Genomic DNA, 13,244 nt, shown 5'->3' with positions numbered 1-13,244 from the left:
AAAAAGCACAACTTAAAAGTTTTAGAAGAGGGGTGCGTGGGTGGCTCAGTGGGTTAATGATCGGCTCAGGTCATGATCTGATGGTGAGTTCCAGCCCCACATCGGACTCTCTGCTGTTAGTACAGAGCCCGCTTCAGATCCCCGTCACCCTCCCTGCCTCCCCTTCTTTGCCACCCCATCTCTCTCTGCCACCCAGTCTCCCTGTCCCCCACCCCTCACCCCCTCCTTCTCCCTCCCTCCAGCTTAAGGATTCTCTCTCTCTTAAAAATAAATAAACATTTTTTAAAAATTTAGAAGAAAATATGGTAGAATACTTTTACTTTTATAATCTCAGAAAAAGGAGGGGTTTCTTAAAATATAAAAAGAAAACATAAATAGAAACATTTATTGATATCACTGCATTAAAATAAAATATTTTGTGCCTCAAAATACATAATTTTTAAAAAAGGAAGAATGTAAAGTCTTAGTCTGAGATAAATTATTTGCAGTATATTTAATCAACAAAGGGCTCATATCCAGAATACATAAAGAACACACAAAAATCAATAAGCAAAAGAAAAAAAAACCTAAGATAGGCAAAAACTATGAACAATAGAAGGGAGGCTCAAGTAGCTAATAAAAATGATAATATGTTCGTTTCACTGGTCGCTAGGAACATTTAAGTTAAATAATAATATTGTGCCATTTAGCATCTATGACACTGACAGAAAAGACCTGAGAAACGTTGAGGACTGTTTTGGTTTTTAGAAGATCCAATAAATGACCCTGTGTACTCCACTACACTTAGTTGATAAACTTAGTATTCAGGAAGATGGGAAGGAAAAGATTGCCTTCACAGGTGATTGTGGACGATTGAATTCTAATTTCCCAATTTTTTTACTTCTTCCCTTTGATGGAATTATACATTCCCATTCATTGTTATGTGAGTTGTTGCATCGTCTGGGGAGAGTATATGTCCCTATCCTACTGACTTTGGGCTGAGTCCTGGGGCATGCTTTGCCTAGTGGAATGTGTATAGATGTGATATTTGCATTTTTGAGAAGAAGTTTCAAGACGAATTGTGTGGTTTGCTCTCGCCTATTAGAACAGCATTTGTCAGATAAGAGCCACTACAGCTGCCCGGGGCTCTGGACTAAGAAGACACATGGGACCAACGCAGTGGAGTCCAGCACAGGCAGAGCTAAGCAAGGGGACAGCCAGCCTGCAGCCCGTATGTAAATGAGTGAGAACGGAATATTTGTGGTTGTTTTCTGCCACAGAAAAAGCCAACTAACACACTAAGAAAGCTGAATGGTATTTTACAATGCAGCCTAGTGTTAAAGCTATCTTTCACCAACCAGGTAACTTAGGTCACCTTCTTGGGAAGGAACAAAGGGTGACTGGCCAGCTGTATTCAGACAAATCCCTTCTCATGGAAACCAGAAAAGTTGGGAACAAATATGCATCCATAACATGCCCAAATCATAGCTATTCCACTTGGGGGAATAAGTGAGCAGTCTGGTAGGGTGGCCCTCTTTCCATCTTCGTGGGGTTCTTTCCCTCAATAGCAACCACTGTTCCTTTGTGTATTCTCCCACAACCTCTAATAGTCAGTGTTGAACTGGCTTGGAGTAGTCACTAATTAAATTAACTTCAAGGTTATGCTCTGCCCAGTAGCATCTTTACCCTCTTTGCTATGTTGTTCCTGACATGCCAATTCATGTTGTTCAATATAGATTATTAATCACTCAATAAATTAAAAAGAATTGAGACTATTATATTTGACTCCTCTCTGTCAAATTCTGAGGAAGAAATTCAAATTAAAAAATTATAGCTTCAAAGATTTTAAATTTTTTTTTTCAACGTTTATTTATTTTTGGGACAGAGAGAGAGCATGAACGGGGGAGGGGCAGAGAGAGAGGGAGACACATAATCGGAAACAGGCTCCAGGCTCTGAACCATCAGCCCAGAGCCTGAATGCGGTGCTCGAACTCCCGGACCGCGAGATCGTGACCTGGCTGAAGTCGGACGCTTAACCGACTGCGCCACCCAGGCGCCCCTATAGCTTCAAAGATTTTAATGTCCAAAACAATGAAAACCAGAATTCAGGCTATACTGCCCTTTGATCTAAATATAAAAATGAAGTTCAAATTTTCTTTTCTCTATCATTGCTAAGACAGGGGGACTCTTCATTATACTTGATCTGAAGGATGGCTGGGTGGTTGGCTTTTCATTCCAGAGATTCAGGTGCAGCGGACCGAATAACACAATCCTCAACTACATCCTTATATAGCCCTTTCAGCAAATAGAGTCAAGCTACTTAGTTAGCCCTGATGAATGGCGTTAAGCTATAGAGATGAACCATTTAAGCGGGGTATTGTTGCTCTTAGTGAGGAAGTCATCCCCTTCATTTCTTTCTAGAATCACTGTCCTTACTCCTTTGCCCAGTTTGAATGAGGAGTGAGTCAGTCATTTACAATTGGGGGTGCTACCATCCCAAGGCAATGTCTGCAACCTTATGCTCTGGAAGGTGCTAAGCTTGCTCACACACAGTCCATGCTCCATGCCTTGGAAACACCAGGTGTCAGCTTACGAATTGAAGATCTGGCTAGAGGTTTCTGGGAAATTGTTGAGTGAAATGTCACAGAACAAGCAAAATGAACCAGAAGATATCTGACAAGACTGTGTTCTAACAATCACCTCTAACTCCAGATGTTGGTTTGCATAGTCTCATATCTAATCTCCGATTTTTGTGTATTACCCAAACAGACTCTTCCCTCAACCCAGGGTCAGATTCCTTTGGGTAGAATTCCTGAATCACATCACTTAGGAGCTCCCTCAATAGTCCTGTGCTGTTCCCTAGTGCCCATGGCCACGTCTAAGCCCTGAAAGGTTCTTAAGAGAGCTATTTAGGCAAGGAACCCACTCTGTATCATTTGCGACATGCACTAGTCATTAGTATACTCTTAATTTTTTTCCTAGTCATCTCAGTGCTGCCACTCATCAAATGCTACATAGGCCAAGTGTGTATCCCTCTGGTCGTGGGCAGTTACAAGAGTGACTGGGAATTCTTGGGCAAAGTGAAAGGCTGGAGATGTGTCAGTTTTCCGTTAGCCTAGATGGGATGGAGTGGGGTGGGGGTGGTGGGGAAGAACAAAAGAGAAAAAAAAGAAGGGAGAAAGATGCTGTGTTTACTCCTTTCCTGTAAATTAATAGTTTTCATAGATCTTATGCCTGGGCCCCGTTTGTCTTATCTTAGTCTGGGCAGCTCCCAAAGCAGATGTAGACTCATGAGTAAATAAATTATTTAGAAGGTGATTGCAGAAAGCCCAAGTGAGGGGATGGGCAAGGTGAAACAGGAAAGGGAAGAAAGCCAATAGATGTTACATTAATGGTCAGGTTTCCTCTGTGGACAAGTGGGGCTCAGTCCTCTGAGAGGCCAATGAAGTACTCTGTGGAATGCATCCCAGAATTGTTCCACTGAGGGCCAGAGAGGCTGGAGTATTTGTCCACTGACCCTGGTGCCACATCAGTGGATAGTTGCTCTGGGGCATTAAATCCTAATATTTCCAGACTGCCTTCTGGGGGCCGAGCAAGCATTCGTGGTGGTGGAGAAAGCGAAGAGAAGCAGGAGCCCGTGGCGGAAAGCTATCAGCACGTGTGGGAATTGTCCACCACAGCCACAGATAAATGTCAAGGCAAAGCTGAGAGGATATAGAGCCAGGTATTGGCAGCATATTCTCTCATTCCTGGTGATTTCTTCAGGCTCAGTAGCTTTTGGTGACTCAGTTCTTGCCTCCACCATTTATTGGTTCTTAGGCAGTTTGGAGAATTTTGAAGTATGTATAAAATTTTAAGTGTGCCTGGAATGTCTATACTCAGTGGCTACCCTGGGAATGAGAACATAGCAGACAACCCAATCTGTTTGCTATCTGGCATAGACCTTGGCACATGGATTTTAGTAACGCCCCAGAATTCCTGGAATTTTTATCTTACTTGGATCCCTTACGCCCAGGGGGCATTGGGCTACCTTTTAAACCAGGTGATTCCTATGCCTCAGTTGCCTGAAATACATTGAGTCTAGAAATTCCATCAAACAAGTAAAGTCCTTGTGCAACTTTTGTATTTGCAGGAGTACAAGGGGTCAATAGACTTTGTCAACTACCCATAGGCTTTTTCTTGAAGACCTCATGAGGTGCACATCTTATTTCCTTAGATACTATTGCCCTAGTCCTTGTTTATATCAACAAAGATTCTCAGCTTGGTCCTTTGCCCATTTATTGAAAAACCTCATTCTTTTATTTGCTCTCCACTCACCATATTTGATTGAGGTAGTATGTATTAAAGGTGAAATGTTTGTTAGAACATACACCTGTCTCATAAAGTCTTCTAACTACTAGCCTATCTTCTGAGTCTATGACCTTGGGGACTCACCATTTTCAAAGTAGTTGTTTGGTACTCTGTTGGGAAAACTTTTCTTCATATGGTGATTCATCACAATCATTTCTTATTGCTAAAATAAAATATAGTTCTTGGCCATTCCTTGTCATTTGTCCTCAGAGCCCTCTGGTTTCTTATAAAGTTCTAAGAGAAACAATGAGCTACACAACACTACTATAGAATCATTTAGTGTGCCCATTTACTTATTCTACTATAGCAGATCATTATCATAACTGGGTTTTGGTCCCAAGTATTTTATACCTGGATGCTTCAAATTTGACACGTGGTCTAGCTTATGTTGGAAATATATCTCTTTCCTACACTCCATCAGTTTCTTTTTGATAAAAATTTTTATCCGTGACATCAAACTACATTGTCAGGATTGATCCATGGAAATATAACTAATAGCATATTAGAAGATAGATATATATATAGATGATAGATAAATAGATAGATAGATAGATAGATAGAGAAGATGTATTATAGGAATTGGTTTATACAGTTACGGAGGTGGAGAAGTCCCCCAGTCTGCCATCTGCAAGCCAGAGAACTAGGAAAGCCAGTGATGTAATTCAGTCTGAGTCTGAAGGTCTGAAAATCAGGAATCTAACAGTGTAAGTTCCTGTCTGAATCTGACAGCTGGAGAACCAGGAGCACTGAGTCCGAGGGCAGGAGAAGACGGATGTCTCAGCTGAAGCAGAAAGCAAATTTGCCCTTCCTTCATTGACTTGTTTTATTTAGGTCCCAAATGGATTGTATGATGCACACCCACAAGGCTGAGGGTGATCTTTACTCAGTCTACTGTTTCAAATGCTAAGTTCTTCTGGAGGCACCCTTACAGATACACTCAAAAGTAATGTTTTACTAGCTATTAGGACACTCCTTAGCCCAATCAAGTTGACACATAACATTAACCATCACACAAACATAAGAATCTCTCGGGGGTTCTAACTTGGTCATAGACCCAGTTGTTATCCTGACCAGTGTGTGAGAGTCATCTATCAATATCTCATGCTCTTTTGGGAGTCTGACTCCAAGGGTAAATGATATGAGTTCATTAACTTCTCTGGACTGATGGCCCTGTCCTAACTTAAGCACTCTTATAACTGCTGGTATATAACCGCTGGTAAAATCTAACACATCTGAGCTCAAAGGCCTTGCTATGCTCCTAAATACATAGTCAGGATTGGTGACAGAAACAAGGCTCCATTTTTTTTTTTTTTTTCCCCCTGTAACTTTGCTGTTTTAATGGTAACTGGTTCTGATTCCTGAGTATCTGCTAGGGCCCTTGATGTGGCCTCATACCAATTTTAACACACACCCCCGGCATTTATATGAACCACACTAATTCTTAAAATACTTGTATTTCTACCAAATTTCGAATAGTCATTACTCTAGCACATAGTATCTCCTTAAATCTGTTGGATTGCCTGCCTAATGGATGGGTTGTTGAGGTTTTATGGGAACTCAATGTTAGGCGCATGCTTTGACTATAGTCTTGCCCAAACTGTAGATTTTTATGGAAGTTTGTTCAGAGTCTAAAGACAGACTACATGAGGCAATGTCCTTGTTTACTGAATTTCCTTATAACATCTACTCACCTGAAAACAAATGGAAGAGGTTTGGGTAGAACTAGATCTGAACATGCGGCACCCACATCCTCATCCACGAACTGCTAAGTCATCCCAAGTAATGTACAAATAGGACTTTTTGCATCACCAGTGTTTTATCTCAACACAATGAAGCACCCAGGAGGCATAAACCACAGGTATTTTTTTCTCACAATATATTTGTATTAGGCCTACGACTACTGTAAGATATGAAATCATGGCGGTTTTTACTGAGTAAAATATTATTAAATTCTTATAAAGTATAAATACGAAGGCATAGCTTCAATTTTATAAAAAAAACTTCTGATTTATTTTTAAATGAAAAAAGATTATTTACCAAGTTATATGTATACACCAACATAGGTGGACAAAAATTTGGATGAAATCTAAAACAAAACAAAACAAAACAAAACAAAAACACCAGTGTATTGGTTGGTACCATGGAATTTTGGGTAAATATGTTTAAATTAAAAATGTTTCAGGGGCACCTGGGTGGCTCAGTCCATTAAGTGTCTGACTCCTGATTTTGGCTAAGGTCATGATCTCATGGTTCGTGAGATCAAGCCCTGCTTCTGGATCTGTACTGACTGTGTGGAGCCTGCTTGGGATTCTGTGTCTCCCTCTCTCTCAGCCCCCACCCCCACCCAATCTCTCTTTCTCTGTCTCAAAAATAAATAAACATCGCAAAAAATAAAAACACATTTCAGTTATTACTGTAATTATAAATTGTGATAACAATAAGCAGAGAAAACCAGGCAGCATCTTGTTGAAATAATCCTGTTTGATTATAATTAAACATAAAGAGCAAATTCATTGAGTTTAGAATCAGGGTGGTTGAATGAAAATTCACAAAAAAGATTTTAGAGGTTTATATGGATAGGGAAGTATTTTAAAGCACTAGAGCAAGTAAATGGCACCAGTAGTTACGTCCTTATACTGATGAAGGCACAGCATCCTTATGTATCTTTTTGGATGGGACCATATACACCTAGTTGCTAATCCTGTCTCATGGAGACAATCCGTGGTGGGGGCGAACCACAAGTTTGAAATCTGTGCATGGAAAAGCTCATTGCTTATATTTGCTAAAGGGACATGCCAGATTTAGGCTCTCATTTTATCATTTATTCTATTGCTCTCCACCAATTTTTTTTTTATATATGAAGTTTAAAAACTCGAAATTTGTTTTTCTTGGTATCCAAGCAACTGAAAGAGGAAAAAGCTCATGATCACGGTCATGATAGTCTGAACCTTGCAAATGGCAACAAACATCCCTTTGAGAGTCTCTCAGAGTGAGTAGTGTGTTAGCTAAGAAAATATACTCTAATAGATTCTTTTTATGGTTCTGCCAGAGAACAGCAAAGTCTCTTATTCAGAGAACCAGAAAGATCTATTTCTTATGGGAATACATTTTTAATCCTATTATTCTAAATTTGCAAAGAGAATCCCTGTTACTCATGAAAAATAATATCCAGAATCACCTTTAGTCTCTCCCACACATTACTCTAATTTTCTGGCGAGACAAACCCATCTTAGTCTTAACCTCAACATTCCACAGCATTACCTCTAGAAGATCATGCCGTTTGTAATGACTAACATTTATGCTGATTGAAAATCAAATTTCCCAGGCCTTAAATGTGATGTAGTATATTGAAAGTGAAAAGATGCTTTTGTAAAGAAATCATTCTCTGGAATCTACCTATATTGATGTAAGTGACTGGGAAACAAATGGTAAATGAAATAATGTTGCACATTTCCTGTTAATATCTTTGGTGTCCTGTGTGTACATAGTTTATGCTCACTATTACTTACAAGAGAGTAAAAAGCTGTTTGGACAAGCCAAAGCAGGCCTCTAACCCAAATGGCTAACCCAGTTCCAACTTCAACTCTCTTCCTAAAATAATCGGCTTTCCAAAATGATCAACAGGTGACACCATCAAGTTGGTAATTTGGATATGTTCAATAGCTGCATGACATTGCCACAGAATTAATCTGGTTAATATATTAATAAAACACTTTAAATCATAAGCTCTAGCATTTTTTGACCGATTCAGTCAATATGCATGGTAGCAGGACCCACTTAATATATTCCAAGGTGGATTGGACCAAATATCACAGCCATCCTTTTTTTTATCTGTGCAATTTCATGGGAATCTATTGTGAAACCCCATGGCATGAAGTGTGGATGGAGTTATTAACTACAAGTCTTTGTCTTCGTTGCTTAACTTGGCTGGTCAGAACATAGCACAGAGGAAGACAAGAATGTGGTAATGATCACAGGAAGGATCTTACCTACATGAAATGACACTTTGCTTTTGGAATACTTTTAGCAATTAAAGTTAAGGTGAACATATAAGTCTAGGAATTAATTTCAAACCAAACAAAGCCGCACCATGAAACCTTTACACAGAAGGTGTGGCGATGTTGCCTTATTCTTCCTACTGCCCTTCAGATACTCCTCTTCTGTAAGACTTCCCCATTCGTTTGGGAAAAGAGAGAAACGATACTTAATACTCAAAGTATTAAATTCTCTCTTGCTCCTTCTGGCTCCAACTTTTCTCAATGGGATGACAAAAATAGGTTAATAATAATGATATCATCTTACATCTATTGATGTACTACATCTATTGAGTAGATGTACTTACATCTATTGAGTACTTACTATATGCCAGCATTATATTAAAGGCTTTTATTTTAAGTCTATTTATTTATTTTGAAAGAGAGAGAGAGAGAGAGAGCAGGAAGGGCAGAGAGAGAGGGAGAGAATCCCAAACAGGCTCTGCACTATCAGTGCAGGGCTCAAACTCAAGAACCATGAGATCATCACCTGAGCCGAAACCAAGAGTTGGCAGCTTCAACAACTGAGCCACCCAGGTGCCCCTATATAAAAGGCTTTAAATGCTTTCTTGCACTTGGTTCTAACAACACTTTCATGAGGTAGAGAATTGCTGTTAGACTGAAGCTTCAGGGAGGTTGAATAAGTTGCCCAGGATCACTTAATAAATGACAAAGCCAAATTTCAAACCCTGTCTGACTCACGTAAACAAGACTTTTGTGTTTAATAGCATTTTCTGGTGCTAAGGCAACGATAAAAAGAGAAACTTCTAAAACTACATCAATTCAGGAAAAGTTTAAAGTCCCACTCTATCCTCAACTCATATACAGTCACTTGACCCTCACCACTAATCATTTAAATATTTGTTTCAGATAAACTGCACTACGTACTGGTGACTAATGGAGTGTTGATAATGACCTTCTGGTTAATGAGGGAAATGTACTGTTCTTTGAGAGGATGATGCTACTGAGATGATCCAACCATAAAAGGGCCATGAACCTTATGTTGATTTCCTAATTTTGATGATGCATTAGCTTTGATTTCCCCTGAACCATTCACTTTATTTTACGAGCATATAATCCTTTCTGTTTCCATTGTTGATACAACCGTGCAAGGTTAAAGTAAATGAACTGGCCCTCAGAGATTCTACCTACATCTTTGCCCTCCCCTGAACTGTGTTTTGAACGACTGAACTGAGCAAAGTAAACCAAAGAGTTCTAGTTAAAAATTCCGCTTACTACCCACACTCAGCCTGAGAGTTTTGCAAGAGAGTTTCTAGTGTAATTTCAGAGATCATTGTTATGAAACCTAGAAACATTGTCTCCGTCCATCCTAGGACCGAGAGTGCACTGTTGACGTCCATTCTCTATACCTATCAAATATGAATCCATTTGTTTTAGAGCCTTACGATGAACTACAGAATGACTCAGCCGTGATCAATTTCAGCCATTTAAGTTATCTCAAATACCGGATCAGTGGGATTACCAAAACAAAAGGCAAATTTCTTCTTTGGAAAGAGTACTGGAATTGAAATGGACTTTACCACCCAAATTCAGACGAGGTCATTTTGCCGGTTACTAGCTGCATTATCCTGAGTAGGACCTAAGGGAGATGTCTCAGCAACCGTTCAGCTGTAAAATGAGTATGGTAACTGCCTCTTCAGATAACCACAAGGAACAGACGGACAAAAGGCAGAGAAGTGTGGGAAACACCATAAAGAATTAAAGGAGACTATTATCATATTAGCTTGACCAATTGTATTGCAGCTCTGGGAATTATGAATGAGTTTAGGGATCTCTGAAAACCGTTACTTCTGGCATAACCTTTCCAGTTAATATGTACCTTCCTTCCCATATCCTCCCTTCAAATCTATCCCTTTGAAAAACAGACCAAGAAGAGTTCATGAGCTTTGGTCTTGGTAAGAATTCCAAAGAACTATATATTAAAAAAAAAATTTTTTTAGTGTTTATTTATTTTTGAGAGATAGCCAGAGAGAAAGAGACAGAGTATGAGTAGGGGAGGGGCAGAGAGAGAGGGAGACACAGAATCCAAAGCAGGCTCCAGGCTCCGAGCTGTGGGCACAGAGCCCGATGTGGGGCTTGAATTCATGAACCATGAGATCATGACCTGAGGCGAAGTCGGATGCTTAACCGACTATGCCACCCAGGTGACCCTAAACAATTATATTTTAAATGCTTTCAACCAAACAGCTTTTTTAGCCCAACCTTATTCACAGATTTTTGAAAATCCTTAACATAGGTCAACAATTTGGTCATGGTATTTCTGTATACGAACGATGAGTATTCCTATTCAGGTAATTCTACCCTCCGGAGAATGAAAGAAATGGAAAACATTGGAATTTTTTATTTTAATCTGTTAAGTCTGATCTAGCACTTTGGATTTCCTACATCAAATTTCCATTATTATTTGACTATTTATTAGGATATATTTTGGTACTGCTGGTAGTGGTTGAGACTACAGTGAGGTGTGAAAAAAAGACAGAAAATAACATGCTAACACTACAGGTCAAATTTTACTTTTTTGGGTCTAGTTTTTTAATTCAATTTTTTCAAGATTGCACTTTTAAAAATATACTTTCTTGAAATGGTCAACTAAATAAAACAAAATGGATTTTGGTGTGATTTGAGGGCACACTGTATACCTAGGTAATAAAGGCTGAGATTTTTCTAGAAAAGAGTTTAAAAGGGAGCTCTGATTGCTTTAAAAATAACCTCTATTCAGGCCCACTTGAAAGTGTGGGAGAATGACCGCCAAGCTACTTGCCTTGTCTTTTGATAGTTTTGCAATGTTTCTTGCAGTCCATTCGGATTAAACTGCCTGTTCTCTAAACACGCTGGTGGGCCTTTTCATCTAATGTTCTTTCTGTGAGAAATGCTTCTCTTCACTTCATTGCCTCAGCAACCTCTTTCTTCAAACCTCTGTGCTGAAGGATTCTCGTTTCTCCAAGGCAACGCTTCCATACCTTCAATGCCCTTCATACATATTTCTATTTTGCAATTAATTTATCCATCCTTCCTTCCATCCGTGCATTCATAAAGCATTTTTTTGAGTACCTATCATGTGATAGGCACTGTGTCAGGTACAAACGGACACAAAACAAATAATACACAAGCTCTATTATAAAAAGTCTAAACTGTTATACAGAGTTTCTTAACCCGGGCATTTCTTTTTTTTTTTTTTTAACGTTTATTTATTTTTGAGACAGAGAGAGACAGAGCATGAACGGGGGAGGGTCAGAGAGAGGGAGACACGGAATCTGAAACAGGCTCCAGGCTCTGAGCTGTCAGCACAGAGCCCGACGCGGGGCTCGAACTCCCAGACCACAAAATCATGACCTGAGCCGAAGTCGGCCGCTTAACCGACTGAGCCACCCAGGCGCCCAGCCCTGGGCATTTCTTAACCCAAGTGAGCGTTTAGGGTTCCATTTAGCTTGTTGAAGTTTTATGCACAAATTGATGGGTATATGCCCATGTGAACCCCTCAGCAAAGGTGGTTTTAGATTTCAGAAAATTCTAGAGGAAATCAGAAACCCTAAGAAGGTTCAGATTTTGGTTTAGTGGAAAAGACAGAAAATCAGTTGATTACCATGAACCATTACCATAGGACCAAATGTGTTGAATGTATGATAGAAACCAGCAAGTGGTGGTGGGAAAAATTGGGGGAAGGGGTGCTATCTGGCTGAATCCTCAAGGATGTGTGTGTTATCTATCACACTTTTTCCTCACTGGCAAATGTCTGTAACCCTTTTACTTCCCCATCACTCATTTATCTTTATTATTGTTATTGTTATTGTTTTAATTCCATTTATCTCTTAATCCTACAGAAGTCTTGCATCCAGACCCACCACTGTACTGAAACCACTCTGGTAAAGGTCATCAGTGATGTCTTTCTTCCTAAAAACAACTGATTTTCTAAAACTAAGTGGCAAAATCAATTCCAGTTTCAAATCTTTAATCTCCAGGACTTAACAGAGCATAGTTTGTCTCTTGTTCGTGTCATAGCCCCATTCTGCACAGCTCTCCTCCAAACTGTGTTTGGGGGACTCAGGCTGCTTCCATCATACAATTTCTCCTTCTTGCAGTCCTTTCTTTCCAGCCACAGAAGGGAAAGAGAAGGCAGATAGTTAAGAGCATGGGTAGCAGCACACGTTATTAACCTCCAAGGAGGCTGAAGAAAGTGACAAGAGTAAATGGGATATTTGTGGAGTCCTACCTGCCGCTACCACAATATTTAATACTTTATACCACATCAGCTATTGTGTCCATATTTTTCTTCCTAATTTAGCAATTTGCTGGATTCTGTTAACCTGGCTAACTGCAATTTGAGTAGGGATTCCTGCTTCTTTTGTAATCTCCCATGTAAGAAAGGGAGAAGCAGGGGGCTATGTGTGTTTGGGGGGCCATTACCATAAGTGGGAAATGTACTTCATAAGAGATTTAGTGCCAAGGCAAACAAAATTTCTCTCATGTTGAGGTGATCAGCTCTATTTGATTAGACAATGAGAACTGTATAACCCATTATCTTTCCATTTATCCTCAAGAGCTCCATTACATCTACAATTATAAATAAATCAGACTTGAATTTGAAAAGTCACATGCCTTTAATATGTTTTTTGCAATTCTCACAGTTACATAAAATCCAGGAGATATATCAATTATTTCACTGCCAATTTTGTCTGAGGGCCCTTTTTCCATTAAAACTATGCCTACTAATACATGGTAACTAGCTTATAAGATCACAGCTAGAATCCTTAAAAATTAATCGTTTGACCAACTATTCCCTATACATTTGTGCTTAAATCAAATTTATCTTCTATTGTTATTTATCAAATTCTTACAATTCCATTAACGGGCCAAAAGTTG

The 13,244-nt window shown here is 39.4% G+C and overlaps 1 protein-coding gene and 1 pseudogene across 1 annotated transcript in view; both read right to left on the bottom strand.

The window, feature by feature from the left end:
- LOC128314281 (U1 small nuclear ribonucleoprotein C-like) overlaps nt 1-13,244 on the bottom strand; it is a 70,917-nt pseudogene that overhangs the window by 45,518 nt on the left and 12,155 nt on the right.
- Nucleotides 1,948-13,244, bottom strand: part of BTC (betacellulin) — a 233,340-nt gene continuing 222,043 nt past the window's right edge. Inside the window, exon 8 of the transcript XR_008296274.1 lies at nt 1,948-2,038. The gene's annotated coding sequence lies outside the window, so the exon portion shown is untranslated. The remainder of the gene's footprint in view (nt 2,039-13,244) is intronic.

This window comes from Acinonyx jubatus, chromosome B1 (genome assembly GCF_027475565.1).
Source record: "Acinonyx jubatus isolate Ajub_Pintada_27869175 chromosome B1, VMU_Ajub_asm_v1.0, whole genome shotgun sequence".
Classification (NCBI taxonomy): Eukaryota; Metazoa; Chordata; class Mammalia; order Carnivora; family Felidae; genus Acinonyx; species Acinonyx jubatus.
Note: the sequence above shows the minus strand (reverse complement) of the source record. Positions and strands in the feature narration are given on the sequence as shown.